The 19,859-nt window shown below is 36.2% G+C and overlaps 1 long non-coding RNA gene across 15 annotated transcripts in view; it reads right to left on the bottom strand.

Moving 5' to 3' along the window:
* The window catches only part of LOC309612491, a 637,465-nt gene that overhangs the window by 29,119 nt on the left and 588,487 nt on the right, over positions 1-19,859 (bottom strand). For 14 of the 15 annotated variants that reach the window (XR_014235193.1, XR_014235194.1, XR_014235195.1 and 11 more), the window contains one exon: positions 19,574-19,661. This is a non-coding gene — a long non-coding RNA (uncharacterized lncRNA). Of the gene's footprint in view, positions 1-19,313; positions 19,662-19,859 lie in introns of all 15 variants that reach the window. The other variant, XR_014235207.1, reaches the window with a different exon arrangement.

The raw sequence follows: 19,859 nt of genomic DNA, 5'->3' as shown, positions 1-19,859 counted from the left end.
ACTATTAATATAAACCTTGAAGTAGTATCTCTCAGGTTTCTCAAAAGGCTTCACACTTAAAAGTAGGTTTCTTAAAAAGTAGTAAACTAAAATCTGGACCCATGTCACTTGATGACACTTGTTGAGTTTATTGCCTAGGCCAGGACAGCTACTGATATATCCATTAAATGTATATTGTAGAATCTATTTAGTGCTCCATTGTCCGCAAAGCAACACATCTCTACTGTAAGAGAAAGTAATTACTGAGTTATTTTCTCTAAGATAGATTCTGTGGGAAGAACTAAGTCTTACCATATACTTCCTTATTACTATATATAAGCCTTTGGTCATATTTTCCTTCAATTCTATTTTAACACAAGGGGTAAAAAACATGTCTCTAAAAGACTTGCAACATATCAAATGTGTATGTTGCTTTGGAATGTAATTGTACTTCTGTCCAGCAACTTCTGTTTGGGAATTGGAAATACATTTCCCAGTGACAAGAGCATATTTCAACTGAGGCAGCAAGTTGGTTATAAGGCCCTAGGTTGTGCTTCAGAAAATGAAAAGCAAACCAATCAAACAAGGATAGGCAGGCCTTGCAGGCTAACCAACGCCTTCATCTCTTTCTAATTTTGCTTTCATGATTCCCACAGAGTAAATTATATTGCTCAGAGTGAAATGAGACCCTGTATGTTCACTCCATTATTCTTCTTATATATTTCAAAAGATGCCAGACCCAGAGCAAGCCTAAATTTTAGAGCCACACTGTCAATACCAGTGACAAAGATGTTTGCATTAGGCATTGCTTTTTTTTAAATTTAATTTTATTTATTTTTTTATACAGCAGGTTCTTATTAGTTATCCATTTTATACATATTAGTGTATACATGTCAATCCCAATCTCCCAATTCATCACACCACCACCACCCCCCTCGGCCACTTTCCCCCCTTGGTGTCCATACGTTTGTTCTCTACATCTGTGTCTCTATTTCTGCCCTGCAAACCAGTTCATCTGTACCATTTTTCTAGGTTCCACATATATGCATTAATATACGATATTTGTTTTTCTTTCTGACTTACTTCACTCTGTATGTCTAGATCCATCCACATCTCTACAAATGACCCAGTTTCATTCCTTTTTATGGCTGAGTAATAGTCCATTGTATACATGTACCACATCTTCTTTATCCATTCGTCTGTCAATGGGCACTTAGGTTGCTTCCATGTACTGACTATTGTAAATGGTGCTGCAGTGAACATTGGGGTACATGTATCTTTTTGAATTACGGTTTTCTCTGGGTATATGCCCTGTAGCGGGATTGCTGGGTCATATGGTAGTTCTATTTTTAGTTTTTCAAGGAACCTCCATACTGTTCTCCATAGTGGCTGTATCAATTTACATTCCCACCAACAGTGCAAGAGGGTTCCCTTTTCTCCACACCCTCTTCAGCATTTACTGTTTGTAGATTTTCTGATGATGCCCATTCTAACTGGTGTGAGGTGATACCTCATTGTAGTTTTGATTTGCATTTCCCTAATAATTAATGATGTTGAGCAGCTTTTCATGTGCTTCTTGGCCATCTGTATGTCTTCTTTGGAGAAATGTCTATTTAGGTCTTCTGCGCATTTCTGGATTGGGTTGTTTGTTTTTTTAATATTGAGCTGAATGAGCTGTTTATATATTTTGGAGATTAATCTTTTGTCCGCTGATTTGTTTGCAAATATTTTCTCCCATTCTGAGGGTTGTCTTTTCGTCTTGTTTATGGTTTCCTTTGCTGTGCAAAAGCTTTGAAGTTTCATTAGTTCCCATTTGTTTATTTTTGTTTTTATTTCCATTACTCTAGGAGGTGGATCAAAAAAGATCTTGCTGTGATTTATGTCAAAGAGTGTTCTTCCTATGTTTCCCACTAAGAGTTTTATAGTGTCTGGCCTTACATTTAGATCTCGAATGCATTTTGAGTTTATTTTTGTGTATGGTGTTAGGGAATGTTCTAATTTCATTCTTTTACATGTAGCTGTCCAGTTTTCCCAGCACCACTTATTGAAGAGACTGTCTTTTCTCCATTGTATATCCTTGCCTCCTTTGTCATAGATTAGTTGACCTAGGCATTGTTATTTTTTAAAAGAAGTTCATTTCAATCAAAATCACTCTTAGGAGGGCACAGAGTGGCAGCTGGGGGTGGTTCATTACAGGGTATTTGGTTCATGATTTTGATCTGTAAAAGTGCAGCAAGCAGCTGATGTAGCCATTGCTCTGCTGTGGGAGGTCAGCTCTCCCTCCAGGGAGAAGTCTGATCCTTGTCCGGAAAAGCCCATTCGTCTTTGGATTGTCCTCTTCTGCTTCTGGTGCCCAAGGTCCCGTTTGTCCTACACTCCCTCCGTTACTCCAGAACTTTGATTCACGATATGTAAGCCCCAAAGAGTTATGTAATTTGACATAACTTTGAAAAGTAAAACGTATTCTCTATCCAAAGAGATACATGTCTTGTCAAAGAAATTCTGATGTTGAGCTGCATTTCTTAAATCTGTTTTAATATTTTAGTTTTATATTTAACCACCCTTTTCCTTTCTTCATAACTCAGAGTCAACATCATTATAAGCTCTGATTATAGCATATTGGCTAGAAAAAAGGAAAAAGGAGTAATTAATGATTGGAGGAAAATATTTTCCTTTAATATTCCTTTTTAAAATAGTGCAAGGGGTACCTTTAAATACAATGGAAGTTTACGTATACTTTTATTCTATTTTATTTTATGCTGGAGTATAGTTGATTAACAATCTTGTGTTAGTTTCAGGTATACAGCAAAGTGATTCAGTTATACATGTATCTATTCTTTTGCAAATTCTTTTCCCATTTAGTTATTACAGAATATTGAGCAGAGTTCCCTGTGTTATACAGTAGGTCCTTGTTGGTCATCTATTTTAAATACAGCAGTGTGGGACTGACATGTACATATACATTTATGTATAACTCCTGCCATCCATTCCCAATCTTCCCAAATCCATGCTCTTTATGCCCACATTATTTAATTTCATCAACTCCTATATGTCTCTCCCTGTGATACTTCATTTATCTTTCTTATTTAACCTCTCTGAAATATTCTTTTTTAATTAATTTATTTATTTTTGGCTGCATTGGGTCTTCGTTGCTGCGCGCGGGCTTTCTCTAGTTGCGGCGAGTGGGGGCTACTCTCGTTGCGGTGCGCAGGCTTCTCATTGCAGTGGCTTCTCTTGTTATGCAGCACAGGCTTAGCTGCTCCGCAGCGTGTGGGATCTTCCTGGACCAGGGCTCAAACCCTTGTCCCCTGCACTGGCAGGCAGATTCTTGACCACTGTGCCACCAGGGAAGCCCTGAAATATCCTTTCTTAAATAAGGGATAAATTGTATAAATTATGGAAGATTCCCCAGGAAGAAGTAGTTGAATCAATTTGTCAGCAAACAAACAGCCATACTATTGATATATTGGGAGTAGAATACTAAAAACATGTTAGCAGGGGTGTGTGTTGTACTAACATATGACTTTCAACAGTCAATCTGACATATGTTTAACAATATTTTTATTATTGTATTGCATGATAATTAAGCATAAATGAGAAATATAATAGTTAATCTAATGTCTATATTTAATATTTATCACGCTGAACGAGAGCATGTTTTTCTCACCTCTTTGTATGCTTTTCAGTATTTATAAATGACATGCACTAAAATGTGAGTTCCCCAAAGACAACTCACATCCACTTCACAGTGTGTCCTTAGGTCTCAGCACAATGTCCACTTTATGATAATTTCACAATAAATGTTGAATGAGTAAATCTTTATCTATCCATACATTGAAGTTGACAGTTGTCCATGAATACGTATATTATATAAGCCTCATTTCAGATTGACTTACTGACCAACCGAGATGATCACACAAATCCACACGATTCTGGACTTATTTTTGTGTCCCTTATTTGTGTCTGGCATTGGGTTATAATCAGGTCTACAGAGTGAGAAGCCACAGTCCATGCTCTCCAGGAGCTGACAGTCAAGTCAGAGAGGTGGACAAGGCAAGAAACAATGTGAAATGGCTGGACCATAAATTGCCTATGGGAGAATGAAGAAGCTGGAAAATCAGGCTTAGAAATTTGATTTGGAAGCAAAGGGTGTATCTCGCATGATTTTTAAGTAGCAAGTGACACTCATTAAAAAGTAAGTGGTCTAACACTCCAGAAGCCGCGATTATTTGTACCTGTAACTCTAGCTCAGGGCCAAGCTGCCTTTCTAGCTTCTGATTTAGTGGTTCTCAACCTCATCTGCTAATGAAAACCACCTGAAAAGCATATAAAGAATTAAAGTGTGAGCTTCAGTATTTATTCTGATTTATTGGTAAAATTGGGGGTTCAAGCATCATTTTTTAAAAAGAAGCACCCCCAGGCAATTCTAATGTTCAATCATGATTGAAAATCATGATTCTATTTGTTTTCTTCCTTCTACTACTTGGATGAACTAGGCATCAGAAATTCAGACAGGAGGCTATAAATGGATGACTAATACTGGGAGCTATGGTATTACTGTGATGCTGCAAGAAATCATGTACGTTTGTAGCTCACCCTGTGTGCTGACTTGAGACAAGTTAGTTAGTGATGTTCTATTCCCCTCACCAACTTAGAATCTCTGGGTAAAGACCCTCTAGCAGTGCCAGGCAAGCCAGGTCCAAATCTTACATTGATCTCTGATCTGATTTTGGAGATGGGGGAGGAAGGGAAAAGAGGAGAGAGAAAATATAAGGCCCCTAGGGATAGGGGAAGTGAAAGTAAAGGTGGGGAATGGGATGGAGAGACACAGAAGTAAAAATAACTTGAAATTACAAATCCTTTCTCATCCTCATTTTGCCATCATACTTACATGGATCCCAGAGGAGTGGAACAAAAATGCCTTCTCCCCAAATCTGGAAAAAAATGATCTAATATGCAAAGGATAGGTCTTTCCATGAAAAAGAGATATGCATAGATTATATTATTTACCTTGATTAAAGATTTATGTTGTTCATAAAGTCTCAAAAAAACAAGTTACTCAATGTCTGTTTCCATATTTCCCAGTTGCATTTCTCTCTCTCACACATACACATTCCTCAATACAAACACACCCACAGGTGCCAGAGCGTTATGCCATGGCCTTGAGGCAGCAGGCACTCACCTTCACGGTCCTCCTCAACACTCAGGTTCTGACTAACATCGTTGTTTTCCTCACAGTTTTATTCCTTGAGTTGGGGCCTTTATTGACAAGTAGGTATAATATTTTCTTAAGTCTCAACTGGGTAACACTGACTGACAGATAAAGTAATTTTTGACTTCCAAACCAGAACAAAGTTGATAGTGGGATTTACTCTAAAAAACTTTGTAATAAATTCTCTAAACATACATACTGAAGACAGGCACCCCATCTCTTGTATAATTTAAATTTATATTTAGATCTAGAAACATAAAACTCTAGTTGCTTAAACTGAGAGAAGTTTAATTTCTTAAGGAACAAGATGTTTGGGGTCGAGCTCCAGGATGACTGCAACTGCCCATGAGCTAGTTTCTTATTTTCTATTCTGCCATTTTTTTAGCACGTGGGCTTTGTTCTGATGATCACAAGATGACTGATGATCCTGCAGGCATTATGTCTACTTCCCTGGAACCAGTAGGCAAAGTTAAAGGAGAAAGAAAATTCCATGCCAGCTAAATTCAGTCCTTTTATAAAGGTTTTTCAGAAAGCCCACCAGAAATTTTCTTTAACATTGCATTGTCCATATCTTGATCATTTGGTCACCACTACCTGCAAAGACCAGTATGGACTAAGTTGGCCAGCCTAATCTATCACCCAATTTCTCTCTTCCATTCAACCTCACCCCAACTTTCTTTGTTCCTAAACTCTAATATCTGGAGTGAAATGAATAAGACCAGTTAAAACTTCAAAGCTTGAACTCATCGTTAGGATTGTTGGCATTCACATCAGATACCAAAGCCTTTATGGCAGAGCTGGGTAAGCGTGAAGGATCACCTTAGACACAGAACAGAAGAAATAACGTTTTCCTCAAAAAAGTGCTGAAAGAATACTTCAGAACTTAGGCTCTTTAAATAATTGAGTAGTTGTTTTGACTTTAGCTTACTCAGGTCTTGCTGAGAATTGTGTCACTAGGCGCTCTTTCAGAAAAAAATAATAGGAAAAAACAAAAAAAACCAAATACCTGTGATTTTCTCTTCAAACTATTTTAGGAGCTAGGCAGCAATTAGTGTTGCCATATTAATATGGGAAGACATTTTTGTGGCAGCATTGCTTTTCTTGTTATTAACTACCAGTACTACATACTATGGGAGAGCATTGATATTAAGATTAATGAAGTGGTTACTTCATCCAAGAAGAGCAGGCAGGGATATTATTTCTGGATGTTCAGTGAATACATTTATTAATGCTAATTAGAAGTATTTAGGCTAATAAGTGTGTCCATGTTGTATCTAAATAATATATACTCATCTTAAAACTCATTAAGTTTTCTTAATAAATGTTGGAATCTCCATTAGGAGTAGCAGTTTCCAACCTAATTACTTGTTTTTGAGTTTTTCTTGGCACACAACCACATCCATATAAACACACACACATACACACACACTCAAAGGCTCATAATTATTCCAGACAGTAGCTAAGTTTACTTTCCTGGTTCTCTGATTAAGAAGAATAGAACTTTTATTTCACCTTGGTATTAACTACAGATAAAGAATTTGAAAAGAAAAACATAATTACTGTACTATGTAATTCATACAAATTAAATTCTATTAATGGTTCTAGGAATTCTTAGGAAATATATTTAAACTTTGCTTATTGGTTCTGATTTGAATATAGCAACATTTTGATGAGTATTCAGATCTTGGTAAAGTACTGTAGAATATCTTTATCAAAAGAGTTTCAGTAATTTGTCACCTTGTATTTTGTAATATGACCTTCACATTTAAAGCAGTCATGATATTGCTGACAAAGATCTGTGCTGTGTTGTAATTTTATTGTCAGTAGAAATTACGCATGAGTTGCTTATACACTCTGAGGCAAGATATTCCCTGCTTGAGGGTCAAAGCTTTGATTATGATCACATTACTGTTGGTTTGCAGATACATTCACTTTTTGGTTTTGAAAAAAATAGTATTTTGTCAGGAGCACAAATCTGCATTCTGTCCATACCTAATTGTCTACTGCTCTTACAGAATTAACTTCTGCAATGAGTCACCAAACAAATGATTTGAACTGTTTTTCTGAAAATGGTTTTGCCACTGATTTTGCTATTGGTAATAGTCCATCACCAATCAACACTTAGAATGTCCATGAAGATTTCTTTTTCTTGAAGCTATTCTTCTATAACACAAATAGTTATCAATATATAATCTGACTTAGACAAAAAGCAGACCCCCCTCTTCTAAGATAAATTGATCTTCAACAAGGGTACCAAGACCATTCACTGGAAGGAATAGTCTTTTCAACAAATGGGGCTAGAACAAATGTATATCTAGATGCAAAAGAATGAAGTTCACACCATATATAAATATTAACTTAAAATGGATCAAAGACCTAAATTTAAGAGCTAAAACTATAAACATGATTTTTGCAAATCGTATACCTGGTAATGGACTAATACCCAGAATATATAAAGAACTCCTGCAACTCCACAACAACAAAAAAACATAAACCCAATTAAATGATAGGCTAAGGACTTGAATAGACATTTCTCCAAAGATATACAAATGATTAATAAGGACATGAAAAGATGCTCAATATCACTAGGGAAATACAAATTTAAACTATAATGAGATACCACTTCACATCTATTAGAATGGTTATTATAAAAAATAGAAAATAATAAATGTTGGTGAGGATATGGGGAAATTGGAACCCTTGTGCACTTCTGGCAGGAATGTAAAATATCACAGACACTGTGGAAAAGTTTGGTGATTCCTCAAAAAGTTAAGCAGAGTTATCATATCCAGCAATAAATATATCCAGAACATCTGTTTGTGTCCCTGTTTTCAGTAACAGGTATGCCAATGTTTACTGCTGGATCGTTCACAATAGCCAAAAGGTAGAAACAACTCAAATGTCTATCAACAGACAAATGGATAAACAAAATATGACGTAGCCATACAATGGAGTAATATTTGGCCATAAAAAGGAACGAAGTACTGCTAAATGTTTGTTACACTTGGTGAACCTTGACAACATTGTGACAAATGAAAGAAACTAGTCATATGAGTCCACATACTATATGATCCCATTCGTATGAAAGTTCAGAATAGGGAAATCTATAGAGACAGAAAGTGGGTTGTTGATTAAGCCTGGGGGAGGGGGAGGAGAGATGATGAGAAGCGACAGCTAAAGGGCATGAGCTTTCTTTTTCAGGTGATGAAATGTTCTAAAATTGACAGTGATGATAATTGCACATATCTGTCAATATGCAAGAAAAAAACATTGAAAAATTGTACACTTTAAATGGGTGAATTGTATGGTATGTGAAATCTATCTCAATAAATCTGACTTTAAAAAAATGAAGATTGAATAGAACAGGTATGCCACCCCTTATCTCCCGTTTAGATCTCTCTCAGACATCATTTGTGGCTGTGGCTTTGGCTATCCAAATGGTGATGTGAAAGCCTTCTTGTATAGATCCAGCTCCTCCAGGTACTTGATATTGGAAGAACCAAAAGTGAAACAATAGAGGGATAAGTTCTCAGTTAAGTATTTAGCCAAAGATAACCTTATTGATTTAGAACTAGAAGTTAAAGATGTGAATTTTTTCTAAAATATAAGTGGCAAGGCAAATTTCTTTTAACACTTCATGTTAAAGAAAATAATTTTGCCTTGCCATTTACATTTTAGATAACAACTTTGCAATTGACAACGGTCTTGAGAGGAGTTTCCAAATACTTTTATCCACCCCATGCCTTATTCATGTAGGTTGAAAAGATATTCCTACTCAGCAAGAAGTCTTGGCGCTTACTGGTAGAAGGATATGATTGAGAGAAATGAAAATTTTACACATTTTCTGACTCTGGGACTGATGGAAAGGAGAACAAACAGGTCAAACATTCATGCTCTGATTTTCCTCTCTCTGGGCCAAATCTGGAAAGGGGAAGGTGAGCCTTAGGTAAATACTGATGATAGGGAGAGTAGAGCATACAAATTACTTCCTGTTTTGAGCCTCAGAAAAAGCTCCCTAACCTGGGGCACAAATTAACATGGCAGCACAGCATGGTCAGGTGAAGAAGGGTCCTGGTTTAGAGCCGTCCTGACCTCCCTTGTAGTATGGATGCTCTGTGACAAACCTCAGGCCTGGATGGGACTCTATGGTGAAGTGTAGCAAATCCATAAGAAAGGTTAAGGGCAGAACCACTTGTCACAGGCCAGTGGAAAGTAAGGAAGGCAGGAGACGAGACTGTAAGTTATAATAGTCACAAACAAGCTGCAAATGCCAGCAGAACAAGACATGTCACCTGGGCAAGATGGAGGGATACTGACTCTAATTTTTCCTACACTTATACCTTGGTGTCCCCTAAGTTTCACAGCTTCCTTCCCCCATGCCATACCCAGATACCATTTTGGGGAGAGAAGCAGGGGGAAGGAGAGGGTATCTGAAAACAGAGACTGGATGTTTTTTCCAAGAAAAAGCACTCAACATTATATGTAAACACACCAACCAAGTGAATGGAGGAGAGCTGGAGCTAAGTGGAAACCAGGAAAATAAAATAGTGTGGCAAGCAGTTTTATACAGAGAGCAGGTGGCAGAGTACAAGGTACAGGAACCAAAGAATAAATTTTTAAGAATTTGCATGTTGTAGATTTCTCCTTAAGGTGAGCAGTGTTGCTTTGCTATAATAAGTTTAAGAACTTCTTGGCTGAGACTGTAGATGGGCCTATCTGCTTCAAGGTTTCAGAGTACTTCCCTGGTATGCTGGTAGGATCCCCAGGGATAAGTGTTCAAATCTTGGTATGCGGATGTAATGTATTCATAGGAAGGCCCCTACTTAGACCCTGAGTTCACACTCAGGAATGATTAAGTCCATTTGCTATCTAAGTAAAAATTAGAGCCTGACAAATATCTCCAAAGAGAGTAGTCTGTGATTAGTCAATATATCATACACATGCAAAGATGAAATGGAAAAATATCAGGAAGACATTAAGATGATGCAAGTTACTGTATCCTGGAAAGATTGATATCTTGATGTGGACCTGGATCCATACATAGGAAGAAGACATACAGCACTTTCTATAGGTACATATATATTTTTCAGAATTTTCTACTCTATGGTACAATGGAAAGGTAACGGAGCTCTTCTGGAGAACAATTTTCAATTACAAAAAAATAATCTAGCTGACCATTTTGACCCATCAAAAGGGAGCATAAAATTTTTGGCACAACTATCCCAGCAGTATCCCCAGAAAACTGAAAGTTCAACTGAAAAGTGTTAACATGTAATTAATTAAGCAGGACATTTACAACTTACTTTCTTCTTCCCAACAGAAAGCTTGGAATAGGTTTTACTTCCTGTTAAGCAATAACTGATTCTAATTATTTTCTCTGTTTTTGAGTTTTTAAAAGAGAGAAAAGTTATTTGGGTGTGGTACTATCTCTGTGACGGTACAGAAATAACTGTTGTCTTAAGTTCGCCAAATGTAAAACTAGGATTATAGTATAGTGCTGTTGTTTTACAATTTCTACTTCAACGAAATACATTCATTCCCCCAAATAGAATATACTATCATGTTAATTATACATAGGAATAAATATATACATCTATTCACACACAGATTAAAACCTCCTTCTTAATAAGTTATCTTGACTTATACTAATACCAAAGCCTGTCATTCAAATATATACTATACTAATCCATATATATATATATATATATATCCGTATGTATAGATCCATGTGTGTATTTATCCATATGTGTATATACATATTTTTCAATCATATTGTCATTTCTCATTCTTTCTTAGATGTTTAACCTAGATGCTTTAAATGAAAAGTACTACAAAAATTATTGCATAGACTATCAGTATGTCTTCAGTATGGTACGTAAGGGATAAATTGGTCTACTGCATGCCTGCTAGAAGACTAGGCATTTTTACATATAGGGCTAAGTAATTTTATGATAAAAACACTATATTCATTTTGTGTATGCTGTGCACCTTCTGCCTCAGGCAAAGCCTAAAGCCCATTGGACAATTCTCTCCTTTTATTTAGTTCAGGAGAAAAACTGTAGCTGTTAAAAAAAAAGTGAAATTGGGCATAATATTTCTCACTCTTTAAAGACATTTTAAGATGTTTTTTCTTCCATTTCATTTCCTGCTTTTCCTTTCTATCCCTTTCTTTGCCTTCCTTCCACCTCTTTTTGAAACACTACCTATATTATTGGCATAAAGTTTCTTGTGGTAATCTCTTATGATCCTTTGTATTTCTGAATTGTCAGTTGTTACTTCTTTTTCATTTCTAATTCTGTTGATTTGAGTCTTCTCCCTTTTTTCTTGATGAGTCGGGCTAATGGTTTGGCAATTTTGTTTATCTCCTCAAAGAACCAGCTTTTAGTTTTATTGATCTTTGCTACTGTTTCCTTCATTGCTTTTTCATTTATTTCTGTTTGATCTTTATGATTTCTTTCCTTCTGCTAAATTTGGGGTTTTTTTGTTCTTCTTTCTCTAATTGCTTTAGGTGTAAGGTTAGGTTGTTTGAGATTTTTCTTGTTTCTTGAGGTAGCATTGTATTGCTAAGCCTGGACAAAATGGACACATTCTTAGAAAAGAACAACCTTCCACAACTGAACCAGGAAGAAATAGAAAATATGAACAGACCAATCACAAGCACTGAAATTGAAACTGTGATTAAAAATCTTCCAACAAACAAAAGTCCAGGACCAGATGGCTTCACAGGTGAATTCTATCAAACATTTAGAGAAGAGCTAACACCCATCCTTCTCAGACTCTTCCAAAAAATTGCAGAGGAAGGAACACTCCCAAACTCATTCTATGAGGCCACCATCACCCTGATACCAAAACCAGACAAAGATACTACAAAAAAAGAAAATTACAGACCAATATCACTGATGAATATAGATACAAACATCCTCAACAAAATACTAGCAAACAGAATCCAGTAACACATTAAAAGGATCATACACCATGATCAAGTGGTGTTTATCCCAGTGATGCAAGGATTCTTCAACATACGTAAATCAATCAATGTGATACACCATATTAACAAACTGAAGGATAAAAACCATATGATCATCTCAATAGATGCAGAAAAAGCTTTTGACAAAATTCAACAACCATTTATGATAAAAACTCTCCAGGAAGTAGGCAAAGAGGGAACTTACCTCAACATAATAAGAGCAATAAATACAAACCAACAGCCAACATCATTCTCAATGGTGAAAAACTGAAACCATTTCCTCTAAGATCAGGAACAAGACAAGGTTGCCCACTCTCACCACTACTATTCAACATAATTTTGGAAGTTTTAGCCACAGCAATCAGAGAAGAAAAAGAAATAAAAGGAATCCAAATCAGAAAAGAAGAAGCAAAACTGTCACTCTGCAGAGGACATGATACTATACATAGATAATCCTAAAGATGCTACCAGAAAACTACTAGAGCTAATCAATGAATTTGGTAAAGTTGCAGGATACAAAATTAATGCACAGAAATCTCTTGCGTTCCTATACAATAATGATGAAAAATCTGACAGAGAAATTAAGGAAACACTCCCATTTACCATTGCAAAAGGAATAAAATACCTAGGAATAAACCTACCTAAGGAGACAAAAGACCTGTATGCAGAAAACTATAAGACACTGATGAAAGAAATTAAAGATGATACAAACAGATGGAGAGATATACCATGTTCTTGGATTGGAAGAATCAATGTGAAAATCACTATACTACCCAAAGCAATCTACAGATTCAATGCAATCCCTATCAAACTACTAATGGCATTTTTCACAGAACTAGGAGAAAAAATTTCACAATTTGTAGGGAAACACAAAAGACCCCGAATAACCAAAGCAATATTGAGAAAGAAAAATGGAGCTGGAGGAATCAGGCTCCCTGACTTCAGACTATACTACAAAGCTACACTAATCAAGACAGTATGGTACTGGCACAAAAACAGAAATATAGATCAATGGAACAGGATAGAGAGCCCAGAGATAAACCCACGCACATATGGTCAACTTATCTTTGATAAAGGCGGCAAGAATATACAATGGAGAAAACACAGCCTCTTCATTAAGTGGTGCTGGGAAAACTGGACAGCTACATGTAAAACAATGAAATTAGACACTTCCTAACACCATACACAAAAATAATCTCAGAATGGATTAAACACCTAAATGTAAGGCCAGACACTATAAAACTCTTAGAGGGAAACTTAGGCACAACACTGTATGACATAAATCACAGCAAGATCCTTTTTGACCCACCTCCTAGAGAAATGGAAATAAAAACAAAAATAAACAAATGGGACCTAATGAAACTTAAAAGCTTTTGCACAGCAAAGGAAACCATAAACAAGACGAAAAGACAACTCTCAGAATGGGAGAAAATATTTGCAAACGAATCAACGGACAAAGGATTCATCTCCAAAATATACAAGCAGCTCAATATCAAAAAAACAAACAACCCAATCCAAAAATGGGCAGAAGACCTAAATAGACATTTCTCCAAAGAACATATACAGGTTGCCAACAAACACATGAAAGGATGCTCAACATCACTAATCATTGGAGAAATGCAAATCAAAACTACAATGAGGTATCACCTCACACCAGTCAGAATGGCCACCATCAAAAAATCTATAAACAGTAAATGCTGGAGAGGGTGTGGAGAAAAGAGAACCCTCTTGCATTGTAGGTGCACTGTAGGGAATGTAAATTTATACAGCCACTATGGAGAACAGTATGGAGGTTCCTTAAAAAACTAAAAATAGAACTACCATAGACCCAGCAATCCCACTACTGGGCATATACCCTGAGAAAACCATAATTCAAAAAGAGTCATGTATCACAATGTTCATTGCAGCTCTATTTACAATAGCCAGGACATGGAAGCAACCTAAGTGTCCATCGACAGATGAATGGATAAAGAAGATGTGGCACATATATACAATGGAATATTACTCAGCCATAAAGAGAAATGATATTGAGTTATTTGTAGTGAGGTGGATGGACCTAGAGTCTGTCATACAGAGTGAAGTAAGTCAGAAAGAGAAAAACAAATACCGTATGCGTACACATATATATGGAATCTTAAAAGAAAAAAAAAAGAGTTCTGAAGAACCTAGGGGCAGGACAGGAATAAAGTTGCAGACGTAGAGAATGGAGTTGCGGACACACAGAGGGGAAAGAGTATGCTGGGAAGAAGTGAGAGAGTGGCATGGACATATATACACTACCAAATATAAAATAGATAGCTAGTGGGAAGCAGCTGCGTAGCACAGGGAGATCAGCTTGGTGCTTTGTGACCACCTAGTGGGGTGGGATAGGAAGGGTGGGAGGGAGATGCAAGAGGGAGGGGATATGGGGATATATGTATATATATAGCTGATTCACTTTGTTATACAGCAGTAACTAACACAACATTGTAAAGCAATTATACTCCAATAAAGATGTTAAAAAAAAAAGAATATACATACTGATAATTACCTTAAATGTGAATGGATTAAATGCTCCAACCAAAAGACACAGGCTTGCTGAATGGATACAAAAACAGAGACCCATATATATGCTGTCTACAAGAGACCCACTTCAGACCTAGGGATACATACAGACTGAAAGTAAGGGGATGGAAAAGATACTCCACACAAATGGAAATCAAAAGAAAGCTGGAGTAGCAATACTCATATCAGACAAAATAGACTTTTAAATAAAGACTGTTACAAGAGACAAAGAAGGATACTACATAATGATCAAGGGATCAATCCAAGAAGAAGATATAACAATTGTAAATATATATGCACCCAACATAGAAGCACCTCAATATATAAGGCAAATGCTAACAGCCATAAACAAACAGAGAAGTTGACAGTAAAAAATAATAGTGGGGGACTTTTACACCCCATTTGCGTCAATGGGCAGATCATCCAGACAGAAAATCAACAAGGAAACACAGGCTTCAAATGACACATTAGACTAGATTGACTTAATTGATATTTATTGAACATTCCATCTGAAAGCAGCAAGATACAGATTCTTCTCAAGTGCACATGGAACATTATCCTGGATAGACCACATGCTGGGCCATGAAGCCAGCCTCAATAAATTGAAGAAAATTGAAATCATATCAAGCATGTTCTCTGACCACAAGGCTATAAGATTAGAAATAAACTACCAGAAAAAAAACTGTAAAAAACACAAACACATGTAGGCTAAACAATATGCTACTCAACACCAATGGATCACTGAAGAAATCAAAGAGGAAATAAAAAAATACCTAGAGACAAATGACAACAAAAACACGACAATCCAAAACCAATGAAATGCAGCAAGAGCAGTTTAAGAGGGAATTTTATACCAATATAATCTTACCTCAGGAAATAAGAAAAATCTCAAACAACCTAACCTTACACCTAAAGCAAGAGAAAGAAGAACACGTAGAGAAAGAAGAACAAACAAACCCAAAGTTAGTAGGAGGAAAGACATCATAACAATCAGAACAGAAATAAATGAAATAGAGATGAAGAAAACAATAGAAAAGATCAATGAAAGTAAAAGGTGGTTCTTTGAAGAAATAAACAAAATTGATAAACCTTTAGCCAGACTCATCAAGAAAAAAAGAGAGGGAGTTCAAATCAATAAAATTAGAAACAAACAAAAAGGAGAAGTCACAACTGACACCACATAAATACAAAGGTTCATAAGAGACTACTACAGGCAATTATAGCCAATAAAATGGACAACTTGGAGGAAATGAACAAATTCTTAGAAAGATACAACCTTCCAAGACTAAACCAGGAAGAAATAGAAAATATGAACAGACCAATCACAAGTATTGAAATTGAAACAGTGATTAAAAAACTTCCAACAAAGAAAAATCCAGGACCAGATGGCTTCACAGGCAAATTCTATCAAACATTTAATGATGAGTTAACAGCTATCCTTCTGAGACTCTTCCAAAAAAACTGCAGAGGAACACTCCCAAGCTCATTTCATGAGGCCACCATCACCCTGAAACCAAAACCAGACACAGATACCACAGAAAAAGAAAATTATAGGCCAATATCACTGATGAATATAAACGCAAAAATTCTCAACAAAATACTAGCAAACTGAATCCAACAATACATTAAGAGGATCATACACCGTGATCAAGTGGGATTTATCCCAGACATGCAAGTATTCTTCAATATAAGCAAATCAATCAGTGTGATGAACCACATTAACAAACTGAAAAATAAAAACCTTATGATCATCTCAATGGATGCAGAAAAAGGTTTTGACAAAATTCAACACCCATTTACGATAAAAAAAAAAAAAAAAAACGCTTCAGACAGTGGGCATAGAGGGAATGTACCTCAACATAATAACGGCCATATATGACAAACCTACAGCTAACATCATACTCAACAGTGAAAAGCTGAAAGCATTCCCTCTAAGACCTGGACCAAGACAAGCATATCCACTCTCGCCACTTTTTTCCAACATAGATTTGGAAATACTAGCCACAGCAATCAGAGAAGAAAAAAGAAATAAAATGAATCTAAATTGGAAAATAAGAAGTAACACTGTCACTGTTTGCAGATGACGTAATACTGTGCATAGAATATCCTAAAGATGCTACCAGAAAACTGCTACAGCTCAACAATGAATGTGGTAAAGTTTCAGGATACAAAATTAATACACAGAAATCTCTTACATTTATATACACTAACAATGAAAGAACAGAAAGAGAAATTAATAAAACAATCCCATTTACCATGGCATCAAAAAGAATAAAGTACCTATGAATAAACCTACCTAAGGAGGCAAAAGACCTGTACTCTGAAAACTGTAAGATGCTGATGGAAGAAATCGGAGATGACGCAAACAGATGGAAAGATACACCATGTTCTTGGACTGGAAGAATCAATATTGTAGAAATGACTATACTGCCCAAGGCAATCTATGGATTTAATGCAATCCCTATCAAATTACCAATGGCATTTTTCACAGAACTAGAACAAAAACTTTAAAAACTTGTATGGAAACACAGAAGACTCCGAATAGCCAAAGCAATCCTGAGAAAGAAAAATGGAGCTGGAGGAATTAGACTTCCTGACTTTAGACTATACTACAAAGCTACAGCAATCAAGACAGTATGGTACTGGCACAAAAACAGAAATCTAGATCAATGGAACAGGATACAGAGCCCAGAAATAAGGCCACACACCTATGGTCAACTAATCTACAACAAAGGAGCCTAGAATATACAATAGAGAAAAGACAGTCTCTTCAATAAGTGGTGCTGTGAAAACTGTAAGGTTACAAGTAAAAAAATGAAGCTAGAACATTCTCTAACGCCATACACAAAAATAAACTCAAAAATGGATTAAAGACCTAAATTTAAGACCAGATACTATAAAACTCTTAGAGGAAAACATAGGCAGAACACTCTTTGACATAAATCGCAGCAATTTCTTTTTGGATCCATCTCCTAGAGAAAGGGAAATAAACACAAAAATAAACAAATGGGACCTAATGAAACTTAAAAGCTTTTGCACAGCAAAGGATACCATAAATGGAACACAAAGACAACCCACAGAATGGGAGAAAATATTTGTGAACAAAGTGACCGACAAGGGATTAATCTCCAAAATATAAAAACAGCTCATGTAACTCAATATAAAAAAAAAAAAAACCCAATCAAAAAATGGGCAGAAGATCTAAGACATTTCTCCAAAGAAGGCATACAGATGGCCAAAAAGCACATGAAAAGATGCTCAACATCGTTAATTATTAGAGAAATACAAATCAAATCTACAATTAGGTATCACCTCACATCACTCAGAATGGCCATTGTCAAAAAGTCTACAAACAATAAATGCTGCAGAGGGTATAGAGAAAAGGGAATCCTCCTACACTGTTAGCAGGCATGTAAATTGGTACAACCATTATCAAGAACAGTATTGAAGTTCCTTAAAAAACTAAAAATAGAGGTACCATATGATCCAGCAATCCCACTCCTGGGCATGTATCTGGAGAAAACCGTAATTTGAAAAGATACATGCACCCCAATGTTTATTGCAGCACTATTTACAATCGCCAAAACATGGAAGCAACCTAAATGTCCATCAACAGAAGAATGGATAAGAAGATGTGGTACATATATACAATGGAATATTACTCAGCCATAAAAAAGAATGAAATAATGCCATTTGCAGCAACATGGATGGACCTAGAGATTATCATACTCAGTGAAGTAAGTCAGTCAGAGAAAGCCAATTATCATATGATATCACTCATATGTGGAATCTAAAAAAAAAGATACAAATGAAATTATTTACAAAACAGAAACAGACTCACAAACTTTGGAAACAAACTTATGTTTACCAAAGGGGAAAGGTCGGGAGAAGGGATAAATTTGGAATTTGGGATTAACATATACACACTACTGTATATAATATAGATAATCAACAAGGACCTACTGTATAGCACAGGGAACTCTACTCAATACTCTGTATCTGAAAAGAATCTGGAAAAGAATGGATATATGTCTATGTATAACTGAATCACTTTGCTGTTCACCTGAAACTAACACAGCATTGTAAATCAACTATAATATAAAATTAAATTAAATTAAAAAAAAAATTTTTTTTGTAACATAAAGTCAGAAAGTAAGCACTTTCAAAATCAGTGAAGCACCCCAGTAATGAGGAAATGAGCATCCTTTCTACTCTGCCAAACAGAGCATGTGGTTTTCTTCCTCATGATCTAAGACAGCAAGTCCACTTCCAGGTGTCTTACCTACATTCCATGAAAGTAGAAGGAAGTGATCGAGAACAAAGGCATATCTTGTACAGTTAAGAAATAAAAATTTTCTTCCAGAAAACCCCAGCAATCTCTATTTCCTTTGGCTACAATTATAAGGAATCCTGAGAAATGGCATTTTTTTGCGGGGGGGGGAGATGGCATGGAAAACGGGTCACAGTGCCACCCTGAACAAAATCAAGATGGTTAGTAAGGAAGTAGGAGTGAGAGTAAGACATTTGACATAAAATTGGAAATACCTTCTTCAGGCTATCTTTTACTATCCAACAATCATACTTCCTCTCACCTCCCATGAACATGCTCACCTCTCCCCAAGGTACTCTCATCCAGTTACACTCATTTGCCAAAAGTCCAGGATTTCTGAAGTTCTTTCCATCAGGTTTGGGAGTAGCTCCTATGTGAAGGTCTGGAAACTTAAAATTTTAAATCTTAAAGCTTATCTGACACCAACATACCAAGATGCAATAGTTTAGAAGAAACAGGAAACTAAAACCTAAAACATAATTTCCATTTAGACAAGGGAGGACTGGGAAATAAACAGCATTAGTGAATTTCTAGAACATACCAAATCCTGAGGGACAAGATGAGGGAGAACTTCATGGTCTGGGAGCAAAGGAAGTTCCTTGGGAACCAATCTGAGAGTCCTGGTTCTGCTGTGGAGAAAAATATATCTTGTTATCTTCAATGTATCTATGGATACAGTGGCATCATAGAACATATCTACTTTCACAGCCCACTTCCCCCTCGTGTTGGTTTGGGTGTTTTAGAAATATTTCAAAAATTGAAAAGTCACAGCTTTTGCAGGCCAAGTTAGGAGTTTCTTTGGGAAAACAGTAGGGTTCCCATCATGC

The sequence above is a fragment of the Balaenoptera borealis genome (genome assembly GCF_965194805.1).
Source record: "Balaenoptera borealis genome assembly, chromosome: 15".
NCBI lineage: Eukaryota > Metazoa > Chordata > Mammalia > Artiodactyla > Balaenopteridae > Balaenoptera > Balaenoptera borealis.
This window is presented reverse-complemented; position numbering and strand designations above follow the sequence as displayed.